The sequence below is a fragment of the Leptonychotes weddellii genome, chromosome X (assembly GCF_054177405.1).
Source record: "Leptonychotes weddellii isolate Sample4059 chromosome X, ASM5417740v2, whole genome shotgun sequence".
NCBI classification, from domain to species: domain Eukaryota; kingdom Metazoa; phylum Chordata; class Mammalia; order Carnivora; family Phocidae; genus Leptonychotes; species Leptonychotes weddellii.
The window spans coordinates 103,550,643-103,570,730 of NC_138385.1; the positions used below are offsets into that span (position 1 = coordinate 103,550,643).

The window sequence follows — 20,088 nt, forward strand, 5'->3', positions numbered from 1 at the left end:
ACCCTGGTCTCATGTGATTAGGATTAGGGAAAATTATAAACTCATACAATTACACATTCACTTTTTTCTTAAAATAATTACTCAGTCTGCTTAAGTATTCCGCCCCCCCGCCCCGGGGCCTGAGCTTTTTTTTTTTTAATATTTTGTTAAAGCTTAATAAGATCATTCAGAACCAGGTAACAGATCTCAGGAAACAGGTCTGGTACTCAACCAACCCACTGCCCACACTAAGACAGACATTAAGATCGTACCCATGGATCCAAGCTCTCCCTCTCCAAGTTCACGTTTTTTTATGCTGCCTTAATGTATTTAGACATGACCTTTCCTACACCCATATCAATTGCTGTATTCCTTTTCTTCTCTCTCACTCCTCTCTCTCTCCATTATTCAGGACATTTCTCTAGGACATTCACCCTTCCAAGAGACTCAGAAAATTATTTCCTTTGCTTTCAGAGTTTTGTCCCCTCCAATTCATTCTCCATTGTGATTGTCCTAAAATGTAAATCTGATTCTTTCTTTCCTACTGTGGCTTATACTATGTTATGGGTGCCCTACTGTCAACGGCATAAATTCCATCTGTTCAGCATGGTATTCAGCATCCTCCATACATAGGTCTCAGGACACGTCTTCACCCTCTTGTTTCACCTCCCTTGTTTGCACACTCCGTGCCCTGCTCACACCACACCCCCTCTGCTTCCAATCCCCACCTGCCGGGAGTCGATGATACGCATTATCCACGGTATTTCCGTAGCTTTTTTTTCCCTCAACTTCTGCATCTGAACCATGACTACTTACTTCTCTTTCAAAGAAAGACCCTTCCTTCAGCATTTCCACCTCTATGGATCCCTATGAATTCATGCATCAGAGGACTTTTTCCACACCTTGTAATCATTTCCTTTTCTTTTTTTTCTTTTTTTTGAGAGAGAGAATGAGAGACAGAGAGCACAAGAGGGAAGAGGGCAGAGGGAGAAGCAAACCCCCCGCTGAGCAGGGAGCCCGATGCGCGACTCGATCCCGGGACTCCAGGATCATGACCTGAGCCGAAAGCAGTCGCTTAACCAACTGAGCCACCCAGGCGCCCTCATTTCCTTTTCTTACCTATTGGCTACCTTGCCCACCAGACCATATGCTTCTTCAAAAATAAATGGGTGTGACTTACTCACAAATGCATTTTCAGTGCTTAGGATTATGCCCGTGCTTAACAAACACTTGAATTCATAAATCAGTCAATTAATTAATACATTCTTGGCAAAGCCAATGACTTTCTAGCCTCCTATAAACTACTGTGTTAAGTGGAAGCTCTTTTCTAAGCTTTGCTTTGGGAAACACATATGTCTACATCTATATTTTTGTACTGAATCTATATACGTCACTGATTTGGGGGAGAGGCCATATTTATTAACGATACTATTATGTTACTGGATCTTACATAGCTATTCAATAATAGAAGAAAAATGTATTTGTATAAAACATATAAGTTTCCTCTATATGTGCAGGCATATGTATTTGTATACATCTTTTTGATAAAAGGTGTTTTCATACATAGTATCTCACTTAATCATGCTTAGAAACTCACAAAGACCGATTTTACTGTTTAACAGATGTAATCTCTCGGATTCACAGAATATGACAGACTTTCCAATACGTCAAAGCTAGCAAGGGTAGACACCAAACATGAAAGTAGGTCCCCTGACTCAGTATGCATCACCTTCCCCTTTATTGGCCACCCCCCCCCCCCACCGTGAGTTCCTCTCTCAAAACGTGTGAGGAATCCCTAATTATCCCAACACAGCAAATACTGAGTGGTGGTTGGATGCCTCTGTCTGTCGTCTAAGTGCAGAAGCAATAGTGAGGATGTCCTTTGGGTAGGGGACAGTATCTCTTTCCTTTAATAAATAAATTCTTGGGCCTGTGAAATAATTTTAAGAAAAGCAAGCATTAATTTAGAGCTTCTTGCATGTTGAGTCCTTGTGTTAACCCAGCTCATATCACGATGATACGAGGAAGTCTTTACTTCTATCTTCTCCATTTTACGGATGCAGAGACAGAGACAGAACATTTAAATCCACGCCTGAGGTCATACGCAACTTGAGCCCAAGCAACGTAGTTTTAACCACCGCACTACACGGCGTCCCCTGACTTACCACTTAGGGACCCTCCAGACATTGCCCATGCAGAGCCAACTCCTTCTAAGCCAATGATAAATACCAGCTCATATCACCAAAGTTAGAATTGGCCAGGAAAAGATAAACTCCTGGACCCTGGAAGCAAAGATGAGCTATGTAAGAATAACTGGCCAAATTCTAGCAACATCTCCAGGGTTGTATCCATCAAAAACATGACTACATCAGAAAAGAAACCAACAAAAGCCATCGACCCATCACCTGGGCATCAGGGAGGGTCCTGTCCTTTACAGACCTTCCACCGCAATTTGGTGCCAAATAAAAAAAAGATACTCTTGCTTCCCAATATAGCCAACAGTAACACATTTGTGAGCCTGACCACAGGGAATAGCTCCTCTCTGCTTGCGCCCTTGCAGTGCAAACCTCCAAGAGTTAAAGATGTTTGCAAATACTGTAGCGAGTTTGGGGGTGGAGGAGAGCCGAGCAGCCAGGGAGCCAGCTTCGTTGCGCGCCCGGTGGTGGCATGGTGGCCCAGTGTGACGCGCTCACCTGTTTCGCCACCCCGGCCCCGGGGATCTCTGCTACAGCTGGTTTGCCCTGGGATTAGCGGCTCTTCGCATTCGCTTGTAGCTGAGGATGTGGTTTCTGTTGGGACCGAGTGCGGAGATCTATTGGTTGCTGGCTTTGTAAATTTCATTCAGTTTGGTCCAATAGCCGAGGGGGATCGGGGAGACATCGGGAGCTCTGTCTTCAATCTCCCCTTTTCCGCGCAGACCCGTCTCTGTCTGTCAGCACAGAGCTCTTATTCAGACCTCGCTCTGCCCTTTCCTGCTACGACTCGGTTGCTTGCTCCTCCTGACCCTTTAGGGCCGAAACAACGAATTTCCTCCAAACGGCCGCCGCGGTGGTCCCCACATTCCTTTGGAGGAGCAGCTCTGGTGGGGAGTTCGAGAAGGCACCAGCTCCTGGATGCAACACAGCCTCCCCGAATCCTACCCTCAGCCAGGGCTTCCCTAGAAAAAATCTGGACGTGTTAAAAAGAGCAGCCCCAGCTAATGCAGCTTTTCCACGACTAAGGTAGGTGCCGTTTTAAGACGTGTCTCTGGGTTCCTGATGCATTTTTAAAGCCTTTTAAACATTCGGACTTGTGTGTGCTCTCCCCAGCAAAAGCCTCACCAAAGGCGCTTGAGCTTCACTTCATCCAGCATTTTTTCTTTCATTTTATTTTGGAAATCCGAACAAGACTTTTCTCCCATCTGCCGCTCCATTTCTTAGGTGTGGGTGGGAGGGTGGACATGTATGTGTGGCGCGTCCTGTGTCAGCTTCATGCACAGCTCCACAGAAATATTTGATTTTGTTTTTCCTTTTCACTTAAAAAAAAAAAAATTGGGACCCCCTTGGTTTGGAAGCATTTTGCTGCAATCAGCTATTTGAAGGGCTCTGGGGCCGTGTGTGATGTGTTTACAAAGTAGCGCTGTCTTACATACAAATAAACAGAAGAGTGTGGCGGGGAGAGGAGGAAAAAAATTTATCTGCAGTAGGGGGAGAGCAGGAGCTCAGCGCCAGTTCTCTGCAAACCGGGACTGGAGATACACAGACAAGACTACTTCTGGAAGACTGTGAGCAACCACGGGCTTTCTGTTTTGTTTTGTTTTTTTTCTCCCCCCCCTTTTTCCCCCCTCTTGTTCTTTAAGGAAACTCAGCTACCACCTCCTGGGGTGCTTTTTTTGGCGCGGGGGGGTTAACCGAGAGAAAAAAGGAAAACAGGCTTGGCTGGGGTTGCATTAAGCGATTTTTTTTTTTTTTCCTCCATCGTCTGCTGGCCTCGTAGAAGATGACGGGTGATGTGATGCACGAAATAACGCACGTGATTGATTAGGACCTGGCTGGGCTTTGCTGGGGAGCGACCCGGGCGCGCCGGAGACCCCGGGTGGAGACCAAATGACGGTAGCTTCGAGCTGTTTCTGCAAAGCTGGGGAGCGGGCTCCATGCCCCCCTTTTCCCGTGCGTGTGGGTAGGGGGGAGGCAAGCGGAGTTAAGGGGGGGAGGGTGGTGTTTTGCTGCTTCGGGAGCCTTTGGGTCTGGCCTGGACCTTTTCGGGGGGCACGCCGCTGCCTGGCGAGCGCCATCCCCGCGCTGCTTGCTTGTCTGCCGGACCACAAAAGTTGGTAGCTGCGGGGACAGGCGCCGGGCGCCGCAGCCCGGGTCTCAGGGGGTTGCAGACCCCAAGTCGCTGCCCACAGAGAACCCGGTTCCCGGGAGCAGAGCTCGCGGGGCGCACGGCCGGCCGGTACCCTGGCCTGTGCTGGAGGTGGGGAGTCTGGGGAGTCGGTTCCGATATGTGGGCCCCCCCTATGGCCTCGGGCAACCTAGCACAAACCCCCCATCCCAAAGCTCTCCGCCGTCCCGCGCTGCAAATTCCCTCCTGCCCCCCCCACCCCGCTCCCGCATTCGCGGCCGATTTCTCCCACCCCCACCACCAATCCCGCGCGGCTCGGCCTGGCCCCCCTCCCACTCCAGTGGGCAGAGCAGATCGCAAAGATCCGGCTCCCGGCTGCCCGAGGCGGGGGTGGGGGCACAATGGGGAGTGGGCGAGGGGCTGTGAGACCCCGGAGCCAGCCGGTGAACTTGAGTCCCGCTCCCTCCCCCAGGCCGCGGCGGCGCCCCTTAGCCTGCGCCGGCATCCGCGTGGCCCGACCTGCGGACGTGCGTGCGGGCGGGCGGGGGTGGGTGGTGGGGGGAAGTGTCGCTCGGCTGCAGACCCTGCGGGCGGGGATCGGGGGCTGGCGGTGGTGCGCGCAGGGGCCGACCCCTCGGCTGTCCCCTCCCCCGCCCGCTCTCCCGGACGCCCGCCGCTTCCCCGGGCGCGCTTGCCTGGCTGCCTGCTGGACGCCCTCCCGTCTCCCCGCCCGCGCCCCCCAACCCTGCCCCGGCTCCCTCGGCCCTTGGCGGGCGCGCGGGCTCCGAGTCCTCGGCGCGGGTCTCCCGGGCCGGCCCTGGGGTCTGCGCGCCCAGTTCGGGGCCCCGTGCGGCGCGCAGCCCCGGGCCCGGGCGCACCATTTCGGCGCCTGCTCGCCGCCAGACACAGCGCCCTTTCTTCCCCGGGGCGGGCGCGGGGGCGGGGGCGCTCGGCGCTCCGCACCCCCGGGCCCGCGGGACCACCTGGGAGCGCGCGTCCCGCTCGGAGGGCGAGGGGCGCGGGGAGGACGTCCTCCGCATCCCTCCCGCCCCTGCCCCAGCGAAGGCTTGCTCCCTTTATTTCTTTTTTGGTTGCGGGTTGTCTTTGCTCTGACTCCTTCTCCTGGACCGACCGGCAGGTGCGGGTCTCTTTCTATTTATTATCGGGGTCGGGGGGGAGGGGACGCAGCAGGCAGCGTTGGGGGGCCCGGGGGTGGCTGGGGGGCCGGCCCCCTTGGTGTGTCCCGGCCGCAGCTCTGGCCAGGCGCCGGGTGCGCGCGGACTGCGTTAACCCGAGCGCGCCGGCGAGACTGGGGCGAGCGAGCACCGCGGATCCCAATCTGTCTTTTGGACCCAACTTAAGAAATTTGGGGTGAGGGCTGCTGGGTGGGGGTTCTTAAATCTAGCAGGTGCTGTTCTTGCGAGCAGAATCCACAAGGTGGTAGTATGGATTCTTCTTTTGATTGGATTTTTTTTTTTTTCCCCCTATTTGGTCAGTCGTGGGGGGGGGGGGACGGTTTTATGTGCTCATATCCTATGCTTTTTGGAAGGGATCTACCGCTGGATCGGCTCCCACATCCAGGGCGCGTTGCATTAACTGTCTTCTAGTGAGAGGTGGGGCGAGCGAGGTCCGTGCCCGGAGTCAGCACTTAGCAGGATTTGAGGGACGCAGAGAAGCAAAAAAAAAAAAAAGAAAAAAGAAAGAAAGAAAAAAAAGTTTAGGGAGACCTAGTTATCGTGATGCAGAATTTCCAGTCTGTGTGGGCGTTCCGCAGGCAATACGCAAGGGCCAGGTGAAGACCATTGTTGGTAGGTACCTCCTTCGGCCAGAAATTAAATGACCAGGAGAGAAGAAAGATCTGACTTTCCATCAGAACAAACCAACAGCAGCCGCTAACCGAGCTCCACGGTTGGAAGGGAGATGCTTAACCGGTTTCCTAGAGGGTGGCAGAGCGCAGAGAAATGAGCAGACTGCACAGAAATCTGCACTTTTGTGGGGGCGGTGGGGAGCGGGGTGGGGGGGCAGAGTGGAGGAGTATTCCATGCCTTCAGTTGTCTGTAGGAAGGGGTTAACAGCAATTGTGAAAATCTCAGACAGACGGTTAATGGCACATTGTTGCATCCATCCCTTATTTCCAGAAAAAAAAAAAAAAAAATCTGGGTTTTGTATTTGTATTCGTCCCCATATCGAGAACGTAAGAATTTCACGGAGGGTTCTGCAACTATATATATTTTTTTCAGATTAGACTACCAGAATTGTGTTATCCAAGGAAATCCAATATGTATATATATATACTATATATATATATGGTTTATATGTGTGGCATATATTTGTAGACATGGCCGTTTTCAAGAGTATCATCCTTGACGTGTAAGAAAATGATCAGGACCAGTTGTAGCAACTGGAAAATTACTTCATCAGTTTTAAATCACTGAATTCAAATGAGAGGATTGTGTTCTTTGGGAAGCCAGAATGATTTGGAGCAGGAATTGAATGATAATTGTATTTTCATAATAATAGCTGTGCTTGGAAGCCGTCTTTAAGGTGTTTTGACATATTTTTCTTGGATAAAGGAATTGTTGCTTTCCTTTGTATTTTTTCTTAAATAATGCTGAATGTAGGTTTGGCCTTAAATCCAGAGATCCAGCTAATTTTTACCCAAATCTAAGAATAGAAAAAGATACTTGAGACATAACTGATACATAACTGAGGGGCAGGTACAGAGCTGTTGCTAAATTTGCAAGTGAATGAACTTGAGGATTGTCAAAAGTTCATTATTATTATTTTTTTTTTTGGCATGGAATGTGTAGACTAATGATAAGTATATGGGGGTTTTTCTTTATTTCTGAACTTGGCCTTTTCATTTGGTTTTCTTTGTAGTAATTTGTGGAAAGCTTCTGGTCTCTGCACAAAGATAGCGTGCTTACTGACTAAGCCTGTTACATTGCTTTCAGAATGTGCAAGGTCTTTTTCAGAACTCTTTAGAATATAGGCGCTCTTATGCCCAGACCACAAAAAAAAAAAAAAAAAAAAAAAAGCCTGGAGATGGTTTTCACAAAAGTAAACATTCAAGTGTGCATGGGATCCGGCCTCTGTTTAAGATTGTCTTGTTTTAATTGGAGCTCCATATTTTAAGCATTGAGTATATGGTTGAGTATGGTCAGTAATGCAACTTGTTGATGGAATTTATTTTATTCCAGTGAAGTTTCAAGATAAACATATTTTAAGTTCCTAAATCCTCACTCTGCAGATAGGCTTCTCTGGTTAAAACATTGGGAGAGCTGATTTCAGTATGCTGATTTCAAGTGTAAGGAACACTTTTCTTTTTTCTTTTTTGTATATAAACCAGTCTGTGTCCTTTCTATAATGTTTTCCACCTTAACGATATATGTTCTATTCCCAAATGAGAAAAATATGTTCAGGGGTTAGTTTAAACCAGTTGTGCATTTTTTTTTTTTTCTGGATACCATATCCTTTGAGAAGAGACTTCATGTTCTACTTAATTACGTTAAATAATAATAATGATGTGAAGACACACCGTGCCTTCTGTGTCTTAACAGCTGATTTCTTAAACTTGTCAGCTATCAGTTTCCGATCCAATAGACCGCGTCTGCCCGGTCAGGGAGAGAAAGTGAGAATCTCCGAGGTGAACGCCACGTGGTCGTAGGCAATTAGATCATCTCTTGTGCGCTCATTCATGGGCCATTCGCTCAATGAATATTTTCCAGTTTTGTCATTTTTCTCTCAACAACCTACATGGGGCCTTTCAAAGCCTCCACTGTTCTTTGGTTCGTGAATGGCACGATGGGAAACCCTCCTTTTCTTGGGGAGAACAGAGGGACAGAAATGAGCAGGGGGTAGAAATCAACTGGTGCAGCCTAGACGTTCGCCATTTTGCTGTCGATGGCCTTTCCGCAAACATGCATGCGAAGCTTTTCTCTCTGCAGTGGTTATAACTAAACAAAGATAAATAAAAGGCTCATAAACTCACAGCAACGGAAGGTCGGTAGGGGGCACAGCCAGTCCCCTTAGGGCTCTCTTCAATCTCCAGACACTGAGTGCTGAGTTCACCTGTTGCGGGTGTTTGCATACCTGAGCTCCACCTGCCTGCGCAAATTGGCCAGTTTCCGGAATGATCCTCTTATCTCACCCCACCCTCCCTTCCTTCCTCCCAGAGGCGGTACCTGAAGGAAAACAAACCAAACCCCAATGAACATAAACTATGGAGTAAGATGAGGTTGTATTGAACTGATTCCAGAGGGGAAAAGAGTAATCTTTGTATAATTTAGTGAGGAAATGAGGAAGCATAAAGCCTAAAACCTCATTGGAATAAATCTCCAGGAGACAGATCTTTATTCAGGATAGTGTTAATGAAATGGCATGTGCTTTCACAGCTGTTTGGAAATGTGTGGAAATTATCCAGAGTTTTGTTTGGGTGGCTTTATTTAAAATGTATGTTCTATAAATAGGAGTCCCTACAGTAACTGAGTTCTATTTTGGGATTACAATGGGACCTTCTTGGTTCTGCATGTTAATGTTGCTGAGCATTCTGGTTTCAAGAGGCTAATTCCTCATGGAATGATGAGACCCTGCATCTTGAAGTTATCATTCCAGGTGCATTTTTAAATTTTATTTTGTTGGGGTAAGAGCATGGAAGCGGAGATCTGCCCTCTTAGCAAACTTTTCAGCGAACAACACAGTATTGCTGACGCTCGGTACAAGGCTGTGTTGCTCATCTCTAGAATTTACTCACCTGGCTTAGCTGAAAGGTTATGCCCATTGATTGCTAATGCCCATTTCTCGCTTTACCCAGCCCCTGGCAACCAGCATTCCACTCTATGAGTTTTAGAATTTGACTGTGTTACATACTTGCAGGCATCAGTCCGCTCCTCTTCTAGGCTCCATTGCCTTTTGTGTTTCTGGTTGCTTGTGCTTTTTTTTTTTTTTTTTTTTTTTGCCCAGGAGGAGCAAAGGATACATATTTTGCAAAGTGCACTTCTTTAAAGTGTGGAACCTTGCCTGCTCTCTTTGGACAATAAAAAGAAACGACTTGGTTAGTTTGAAGTTGCATTTCTTGGTCAGGTTTTGGATCCTTCGAAAAAAAAGAACCAGGGTTAATGACCCTGAGTGGCACTGATGGGAAACAGCACTGAAGGTTGATGCTCACTTTTGCAAAGTGTGGCAAAAGTGTCTTGGTCTGTTCCCACAGCGCTGTTGGGATTTGCTCTCGGTGTCATTTTCCTTGTTTCGTATTTCAACATCACCAAGGCTTGGTTCAGAACTGGGGCACGAACGCATGTTGCATTACTTGGATGGCCTGCGGCATTGAACGGGTTTTGCTCTCAGGAACAATGGGGTGGGGTGGAGTGTGGAGACCAGAACCCCGTGAGATCATGTGCCTTCATTGTTTGCAAATGCTTCCTACTTAAGGATAGCTGTGAATGCGCTAGGGGTGAAACAGAAAAACACTTTTTTTTTAAACAAATGCATCCCCTGTACCAGTGGGATATGCCCTTGTGGTCTAAAGGAATGTGGTAATAATTGAAACGTGTGTGTTTATATACATACAGATGCCCAGATGCACAAGAATAACCAAGAGCTATTTCTTTCTTTTTTTTTTTTTTTAAGATTTATTTATTTATTTGAGAGATTGAGCACGCAGAGGCAGGGGTAGAGGGAGAAGCAGATTCCCCACTGAGCAGAGAGCCTGATGCGGGACTCGATCCCAGGACCCTGAGATCATGACCTGAGCTGAAGGCAGATGCTTAATCAACTGAGCCACCCAGGTGCCCTGCCAAGAGCTTTTTCTTGCATAAAATGTTTTTTTTTTTTCAGCCAGTGCAACACATTACACCTACACAAAGGAAAGATGTGATTTTGTCCCATTTTCCCCATTTTTCGTGCCTCCTCTCCGTCATGTACCAATCATATGTCATACTGAAATATTCGTCATGTGAGTGATCTGCAAAGCGCTTGTGAGTATTTCTCATTTGAGGGTGAAGACGTTCATTCATAAAGGGACCTAAATAAATGGAGAGTATGTATTTAGGGGCAACTATCCACGATCTCCATGCGTCCTTGAAGTTTTGTCTCCTAATTGGAGCCATATTTCCTAACAAGTTATCCATCACCCACGTTAATGGTGAAATCATCTATGTGATCATTGCAATAAGATGCTACCCCTTCACGGACATTGATCTCGTAGCTTCTTGCATACTGGGACAGAGAAATGCACTATTTCTCCACGGACCAAACTGGGCCCTCCTTTGAAAAGGCTAAGCCCATCACCCTTTTATCTGCCTTGCCCTTTATTTGTTTGGTGCCATAGGGGCTGTGTGGAGAGGCTGTGGCCATTGAGACATTGTAGCATTGTATTAGCACAGAAGAGAAACCCAGTGATTCCTTTCATAAACACCCAGAAGCTTGAAGCCACAACAGTTGAGAAACTCACAATAGTCTCTTTATGGTCTTGGGTCCCTCCCTTCCTGCAGAACTCCTCTGCATTCCCATTCTGCACGGATTGTTCATTCATGTGGCGCCTACCCGTGAAGCACTGAGAAATCCCAGTGGACAGTCACCCGGGAAGGTGAAGGCGTGCAGCTTGGCTCTCCTCTCCTGGCTTTTCACTCCACCACCGGGCACGGGGTCTTTAGAAATAGGATTCCACGTTACAAGACTGCAAACACACTGAGGTCCCCAGCACATCAATATGTTAGCGTGTAGGCATGAGTGGCCTCTAGACACTTAAAGCCACAACATAACCAGGAGCTGTTTCTTTTTTCTTTTTTTAAAGATTTTATTTATTTATTTGAGAAAGAGAGCATGACCTGGGGGAGAGGCAGATGGTGAGAAAGAGGCAGATCCCAGGACCCCGGGATCATGACCTGAGCCAAAGGCAGACGCTCAACCAACTGAGCCACCCAGGAGCCCCAACTATGAACTGTTTCTTGCATAAAATAATTTTATTGGCAAATCGTATCTAGAAACCTTGCATCATTTAACTAGCCAAATTTCATTTAAAAATGTATACAATTGGGCGCCTGGGTGGCTCAGTTGGTTAAGCGGCTACCTTCGGCTCAGGTCATGATCCTGGAGTCACAGGATCGAGTCCCGCATCGGGCTCCCTGCTCGGCAGGGAGTCTGCTCCCTCTGACCCTCCCCCCTCTCATGCTCTCTGTCTCTCATTCTCTCTCTCTCAAATAAATAAATAAAATCTTTAAAAAAAATGTATACAATTACTAATATATAGAATTACATTTATATACAGTCATTATTGTACTTCTATGCTATCCATTTATATAATTATATTTACATTCAATTTATGTAATTGATGAAGAAAGCCTTCATCATCTAAACTTGGTATATTTCACAATTCACTGGAAAGCTTTTATATATCTTTTTTTTTAACTTTTAGATATCTTGATGAATGAATTCATATATATACAATTATGTGTTTTATAATTTTATATAAATATATAGCCTACATAATAAATTACTACATCAAAAATTACTGTAAATATATAGTACATTTGTAGATCTAGGTAGATAGACAGTCCTGCATTTTCCAGAAGAAAGTATCGTATGTGGTGAGTAGGTTTCCAGGCTGGTCCACAGTATCGATATTTAATGGTCCACAGAAACTATCCACAGAAACTACAGCTTGGAAGATCTATTACCGCGCGTGCATGTGGGGAGAGGCATATTGCAGTACTCATGGAAATGTAATTAATTCATATCTTGTGTGCTTTTGTGAACCATTTGGGACCTCTTCTGTCAGGGGGACCATGTGGCTAGCCATGCATCTTTCCTGCTTGGATGGGTAGGCAACTTGTGCTCCTCTCCAAAAAGACTATGAACACCTGAAAGTAATTGTGTCAATGATATTCCAAAAAAAAAAAAAAAAAAAAAAGCATACCATACAAAAAAGACTGCAGCTATCTACAGGTATGTGGGCAGGAAAGACGACCATGAGCATGGGGGTGGTGGTGTCCACGGCACCCGGTCTGTGCATCTGTCTGCCCGCCATGCGATACGTTCTGTTGGTCTCTTGGTGGCCTTGTTCAACATGAAAAACCAATATGGTAGACTCAGGAATGGAGCTCCTTAGTGAGCCCTGGCAGGAGAGAAATTGCGCGACTAAGGTATTTCTGTGTTTTTCTGGAAAACTAGCTTCTTCCTGCACTAGAGGTTTGTTTCTTGTGTTTGCTCTTGCCTTCTTCCCTTGAGCTATTTGACTGAACATGTACTATATGCCAGTTATAGGCTGGGGGGTAAGTTTAGTGCTGGTAGTAAAGAGATGAATTGGGAATATGCCAAAACTCTCAAAAACCCCTGGGTGTGAATGCTCATAAGAACGTGGTTAAGGTCTTTGGGTCATGAATGTATCACCCCGTCCTGTTTGTGGTGTGTATTACGGGTTCTCCCCTTCTGTCCCTGCCCCCCTTGCTTCCTAGCTCTCTTCTGTTTTGGGGAGTAATGAGATCTCTTTGGTCCTTAAAGGGCTGAAGGAATCATAAATTTAACTAGATAAGAGGCAGAGATCAAATCGTCAGGAAACAGTAGCAAATCGTAACAGCAAAGAGTTTCCATGACAATCTGAAAGGATCCTTCTCTTGCCATATGTGTGCGTCTGGGTCTCTTTTTAAAAGCTGTCAAACCCCGTATTTGTAAAACACTGATTTTCAGTTCGGCAAATCTATGAGTAAATGCATAAGGCAGAGGGCTTTGACTCCACCAAGAACGGCATGCTCCTGAGACATTTTTGCTGTGCTGGTTGAATGAGCCTTTGGTGGTGGACATGTTCTCGTCGATCCCCGCCGGTTCCTTATGGTCATTATAAAAGTCAATAGGCAGTTGTTAGCTCTGTCAGCATCCCGAAGGCGTGAGCAGCACCTGGAGTCCTACTGTCCCCGAGTCTCGGAAATTGAAAAATCACAGATAATCAGCTCCTACTGCACCACTGTTGCTGGAATCTCTTTTTTCCACCATGTGAGATCTTTCAGCTTCACGCACCAGCCTTGAAAATAGACCACGTCACTCGGATGGGCAAGATGACATTGTCCCAGAGAAAGGTTTTCTCTTGGGGCGATTCTTTGAAAAATCATGCAGAAGTGATAGCAATTGATGGAAAGAGTTCCGAATCTGAGATTCTCTCTTGAGGAGGATCCCAGCTCAACTAATTTGGGAGAACCTCACCTGTCATACCCCTCTCTTGAATTTTACCCTGAAGACAGGCACATTAAGGACTTGGGGAGCCTCGTGCTAATGGATTCAGGGACGTGACAGATAATTTGAGATTCCTTGTAATGAGTGTTAACCCAAATTACATAACTATCTTCACAGAACTATGTTGAGAATCCTTGTATTATATTTTATTGACAGAGCAGAAAGAAGAAATAAGAGAATCTAAGGTTCCTTGAGAGTGTTTCAGTTGTCAGGGTAATCTGCACAAATAATCTTGCTATTCTTCCCCCCCCATTCCATTTATTTACTTAATATCTGTTGAAGGCTAAAAAGACTATGTTGTTTTTTATCCATATGACAATCCATTTAACAATGCCATTTTGCACCTCTTTCATACAAATTTAAAAAAATATTCTGTGGGGTGGGTAGAAACAGTAAAACATGAACCAAAGTCTTATGATTCAGAACAAGGAAGTTTTATATCAGAATCTCCCTTCTAGTGTGTGTGTGTGTGTGTGTGCATGTGTGTGTTTAATCTCTCATGTCCTATGTTCACTGTTACAAAACAATGGCTTAATTCAATGTTGATAAATCGTTTTCAAATAGTTAAAGGCAAAATCACCAGGGCCATAGAGCTTAAATATTAGCAGTCAGGTTCATTTTATAGTTTTCAGATGAAGATGGTAACACTGTTATATTTTAGCTACATTAAGAGGACAAAGTCCTAGAGTTGGACAGAGAGGTGAAGATGTTCCGTACGGGGTGGGGAGGTGACCTGGAGCCTTGGCAAAAAGAAGGCTGCCTGGCCTAGGGGACGCTGGGGTGATACCTGTGACCCAGATTAAGCCAGCAGGAGCTGGGAGATCCAGATTTCATTTAACTGCCTAATGTGAGTGTTCCATGTCACCTTTTTTTTTTTTAAAGATTTTATTTATTCATTTGAGACACAGAGATACAGAGAAAGAATTAGCAGGGGGAGAGGCAGAGGGAGAAGGAGAAGCAGGCTCCCCGCTGAGCCAGGAGCCCGACGTGGGTCTCGATCCCAGGACCCTGGGATCATGACCTGAGCCGAAGGCAGATGCTTAAGCATCCGAGCCACCCAGGCACCCCCCTGCATGTAATATTGTAAACCGTTCATATGCTGAGCTCATTCTGTGCGAAGAGCTGCAGTAGTTAGGATCGCATTACAGACAATTATTTGGAATTCATGCCGTTAGAGAATGAGAATCCTTGGGAAGTAGACATTTGGGAAAAAAAAAATACAAAAAAATACCCCCCTAAGGCCAACATCTTACTTTGGATTCGACTTTGTCTGTTAGCACAGAGTTCAGGGTAAGTAGCTGAAATGTGTACCCCAGCAGGTGACGCAGGAGAAAATAGTTCTCTCCGAGGAAAACGGTAAAGCAGACCCAGGGAGAAAGTCTAAGTTACATGAAAATTAAGTAATAGTTAAATGTGCAGGAGGGCGCCTGGGTGGCTCAGTCGGTGAAGCGTCTGCCTTTGGTTCGGGTCATGATCTCAGGGTCCTGGGATCGAGTCCTGTGTCGAGCTCCCTGCTTAGCAGGGAGCCTGCTTCTCCGTCTCCCTCTCCCCTGCCACTCATGCTGTCTCTGTCTCTCTCAAATAAATACTCCTTTTAAAAAATAGTTAAATATGCAGAGAAAGATCGTACAGTGCTCCCTCCTCATCCCTGGATTTCAGTTACCCCTGGGTCTTAATGCTGTCCCCGGTGTTGAGGAAGAAGGTACGTCTCCTCCTGACCTAGCCTCCCACTTGGAGTGGTCACAACACCTGCATCCTGCCCTTCACCTCCCCCTGCAGGCATCGGATCATTTCCCTTCATCACGTGAGGGAGGGTGAGGACAGGACAAGAAGGTATTTTGAGAGACAGACCACATTCACATCACTTCTATTAGAATATATGATTATACTTGTTCTTTTGGATTATGAGTTATTGTGACTCTCTTATTGCATCTAATTTATAAATTAAACTTTATCATAGGTATGCATGTATGCTATATGTGGGGTTCGGTACTCTCTGCCGTTTCAGGCATGCACGGGGAGGTCCTGAATCGTATCCCCCACAGAGAGGGGGGGGACCCTTGTATAAAGCAGGGATTCTAGAATGGCAGAGCAGAAAGTGGGAGAAAACTGAAGTTGTTATAGCATAAAACAGCAATGTGAAAGGAGTGCTAGGTGGTGAATTGTAGAGCATGCAAAAACGGGCAACAAAATTATTACAAAACAACAAAACTAGGGGCACCCGGGTGGCTCAGTTTAGCACCTGACTTTTGGTTTCGGCTCAGGTCGTGATCCCACAGTCATGAGATCGAGCCCCACTTCGGGCTCTGCCCTCAGCATGGAGTCTGCTTGAGATTCTCTCTCCCTCTCCCTCCTCCTCACTGTCGCTCTAATAAATAGATAAATATAATTTTAAAACAACAACAAAAAACCCCCACACAACCCAATAAAACTGGAAGGTAGTCATGGTAGTTATTTGTAATGTGGGAAAAATACCATCTCAACAAAAGACTCCTGACAATCTAGGTTCATAGTAGAAATCAAACGGTAGCATGTTATGAGGATGAATCAGTTCACACATTTCTTCAGTTCTTTGTGCAAAGGTGTTTTATGATATATATATATAAATATGTATATAAAAACAGCATATTTTGTGTTGGTTTTATATATATATAAAATATATATAACATGCATGCATATTTTATACATAAAAACTACATGTATACTGATATTTTATATATCTAATTTATGTATTTTTTATATAAAATATCAGCATACATATGTAAATATATAAATATACATCAGTATATATAATTGATATCTATATAATTTAAGTATATAAGTTATATAAATATATATATTCAAATATGTATACATAATTTACTTTTTATTGGGAAACCTATCTTTCTGAAGATTTTTAGTGTATGTGCTGCCGAAGCGAGCGGTTTCTGAAGAGTCTTTTTTTAATGTTTTATTTATTTATTTGAGAGAGGGCGAGAGAGAGCATGAGCTGGGGGAGGGGCAGAGGGAGAGGGAGGAAACAGACTCCTGCCGAGCAGGAAGCCCGATGCGGGACTCGATCCCAGGACCTTGAGATCATGACCTGAGCCCAAGGCAGGCACTTCACGGACCGACCGAGCCCCCCAGGCGTCCCCTGAAGTTTGTAAAAGACAAAACATACCCTGCATTCTGTAATAGCATATCGGAATTGGTAAAAATGCAAACCTATTAGTTACAGCTACAAACTTGGGTTCTTACAATTCTATTGCTAAACCTTTCCAAGGTCTCCGTTTACCTTTTCTCTCTTTTAAACTTAAGGATGAGACAACGAGGAGGGGAAGCAGGTTGCAATGCTATATTTAACCATAAACTATACCCCCCCACCGCCCCCAAATATGCTGTTTCATTCAGAGAAACCACAGCTGAGCCTGCAAATCCGCAGCATCTGTGGGGCCTCAGGGCATTCCTGGAGCGAGGCGCGGAGCCCGGGGCGTTTTGTGACGCGTTGCCGGGCCTCCCTGGGTCTCCCAGGTGTTGAAACAGCTATCGGTGACCATGCCACCCACGGTCTTTGCTTCCTCTGGTTTCTCTTCAAACTTGCGGGTTGGCAAATTCTCTCTGGAGGAAGGACCCCGTAAACCGCATGTGTTCCTAATGGTGTTGCTAGTCATCTGTGGTGGGTGAGGCAGATGGCTCCTTCTGGGGCTGATCCTCCCCGGAGCTTCTCTTCCTTCCTCCTCTCCTCCTCCTCTGCTCTGACAACCTTCCCAGCCTGCTTCCCAGGACAAACAAGTAGCTACTATGTAAGCTTTGTGGCTATTTCAATTTTGTGGATTATTTTTTCCGGGTGGGGAGAGGGTATGGAGTGCAGGGTGCAGTGATTCTAGAAAAGTATACGTCTTCATCCACTTGCAGTTGGGGGAATACAAAAATCCGCCTCAGTGATGATTAAATTGCCTTATCACATACAACATAGAGTTTGTTGGAATATTCATGATAATACTAGGCAATAATTTAGGATCACAGATTGTTAGGACTTGTAAGAAACCGAACAAACGTTTGTATTCCCCTCCATTTATGTGGAAAGAAAGTGAGTCACATGGAGCTTCCATGATTTATCCCAGCTGGTTAGTACTTTTATTTATTTTACTTAATTTAAAGATTTTATTTATTTGAGAGAGAGCATGAGCGTAGGGGAGAGGGAGAGGGAGAAGCAGGTTCTCCGCTGAGCAGGGAGCCGGACATGGGGCTCCATCCCAGGACCCCAAGATCATGACCTGAGCCGAAGGCAGATGCTTAACTGACTAAGCCACTCGGGTGCCCCTGCTCAGTACTTTTAAAACACTGTTCACGAAACTGAAGGGGAATTGCCTGAAATTTCAGGGTCTGATACATCTCTGTTTGCCAAATCATCCTATGCATTCACAGAACAAAGCACAGGAGGTCAGTTTCAAAACCTACTTTTCTTTGCAGAAATTTAACAAGGTAAATGATTTTGCTGACAGGTGCCAGGGGAGGTCTTCAGCTGGGGGCGGGGGAGGGAGGGAAGGCAGATCAGGGCGGTCGGTCCACAGGAGCTGGTCTGTGCATGTCCTGTCTTGGCATGGTATCTTTTGATTACCCCAATCTGGGGGTGACTGGGCGAAACCTGGTTTTTGCTTAATTGGAGTATGATTAGCATACAATGTTATGTGAGTTTCAGGTGTATGATATTGATTCGAAATGCTATAGATTTCCTCCATGCTCCCGGTGAGAAGTGTATTACAATATCATTAACTCTGTTCCCTGTGCTGTACTTTTCATCCCTGGGAGTTATTTTTATAACCCGGAGGCTGTCCCTCTGAACCCCCTTCACCTGTTTCTCCCATCCCCACCACCACCCCCTGCGCGCCCTCTGGGGACCGTCAGTTCTCTGGATTGGAGGCTTTTTTTTTTTTTTTGTAGGGAATTATGCTAACTGAAGTAAGTCAAACAGAGAAACACAAATACCATATGATTTCACTAATATGCGAAATCACACACACACACACAAAACCCCAAAACAGATGAACAAACAAAAGACAGGCTCTTCAATGCAGGGAAATCTGTATGTTTACGATTCATCCGTATCAGAGTCAGCATAAGAATGGCTGACTTACCATGAGCATCATGCCCTATCTTGTGCGTCAAGAAAGCGCACTCTGACCCTCACATTTTTGGATAATGGTCTGTTGTCATGCACACCTGAGGAACCTGGAGGATTAGAGCGTCCCAGCTTTTATGGAGATGCCTTCTGTGTCCCTGAGAATTAATTATTGTTTGACACGCAGCTCACCTGCATAATTACCCGCCCTTTGTGCTTTGCACTGTGACCTAAGATCCCGAGCCTGGAGCTGTGCCTGGGAAGGGCGCTCTCTTTCTGTTCCGCGTACTCAACGCTTTTCCCCACGATGCCTTAATGCAAAAGCACTTTAAATGGATCCTTTCTGATTTCAGTGAGAGGCATTTTGAAACTTGAACTTTGTTGTTATTGCTTTCATACCTCGGGGCTTTGATTCCCCAGGATTAAAACCAGGAGCTGATTATTCCAGTGCATGGAAAATTTCAGCGATAAGAAGTTGGCAGACCCCCTCCCTCCCTGGGTTGCAACGCGGATCCTTTGATTCTTAAACGTTGATTGATTGTACAGAATTTAACCCTTTTTTTTTCCCTTTAGGACATTTTTGCAGTACTGTTTTCATTTTTAGAAGTAAACTTTAAAGTCGTTCTGGTTTTACAAAACATGATGTGAAGAGTATAGACAGTGCCTATTGACCTGCACCCGGTTAGCTCACTGCATTGCCGTTGGGACATCAGTCCCAACCAAGGAGCCCACACCAGCACATTACCGTGAACCAAACCCCAGACTTTACTGCGATTTCACCCGTTTTTACCTAATGCTCCTTTTCTGTTCCAGGATCCCCTCGGGGGAACCACATTGCATACACAGTCCGTTTCCCTTATTTCTCCTGTACTCGGGGGCGCTTTGGATGACCTTGTTTTTCATGACTTTCATCGTTGTGTGGTGTGAGGGTAGATTGCCCCCCAGTTCGAGTCTGTCTGATGTTAGAGAGAGTATTATGTGTTTTGGGTAGGGGGGGAGGTTGCACAGAGGTGAATGGTCTTTATCACTCTATCAAGGGCGCATACTGTGCACATGACTTTCCCTGATGATGTTGCCCAGCTGAGGTAGTGGTAGGTTGCCGGGTTTCTCTACTGTGAAGTCTCCTGACCCCTCACCTTTCCAACCTCTGTGCTTTGGAAGCGAGTCACTAAAGTACTTGCAAGGTGAGGAGCACGGAGAATTCAGCTGCATGCCTTGGATGGTGCAGTACTGACCTCAGGGACTTAGAATTCTTCTCTGAGGAAGATGTCCTGCACCCTCCTAATGATTTCTTTCTTGCATCATTCATTTACATCGGTATGGACACGTGGATGTTTAATGCATCCTTCCAGGACTACTTGGCAGTATCCTCCAATACATACTGTTACTCCTTTTGCTCCTTCTACTGTTTTGCTGCCGTGATTTGGACCCCAAGAAGTCTTTGCATTTTGGTAACTCCA

General features: G+C 46.0%; 1 protein-coding gene across 4 annotated transcripts in view; it reads left to right on the forward strand.

Annotated features, from left to right (window-relative positions):
• The first annotated feature begins 2,555 nt into the window (after positions 1 to 2,555).
• Positions 2,556 to 20,088, forward strand: part of LOC102744400 (neuroligin-4, X-linked) — a 288,242-nt gene continuing 270,709 nt past the window's right edge. The window contains exons 1-2 of one of the 4 annotated variants that reach the window (XM_081809221.1): positions 2,556 to 3,200; positions 3,955 to 4,127. The gene's annotated coding sequence lies outside the window, so the exon portion shown is untranslated. Of the gene's footprint in view, positions 3,201 to 3,647; positions 3,743 to 3,954; positions 4,128 to 5,913; positions 6,111 to 20,088 lie in introns of those variants that run through there. The other 3 variants (XM_081809220.1, XM_081809222.1, XM_081809223.1) reach the window with 3 other exon arrangements.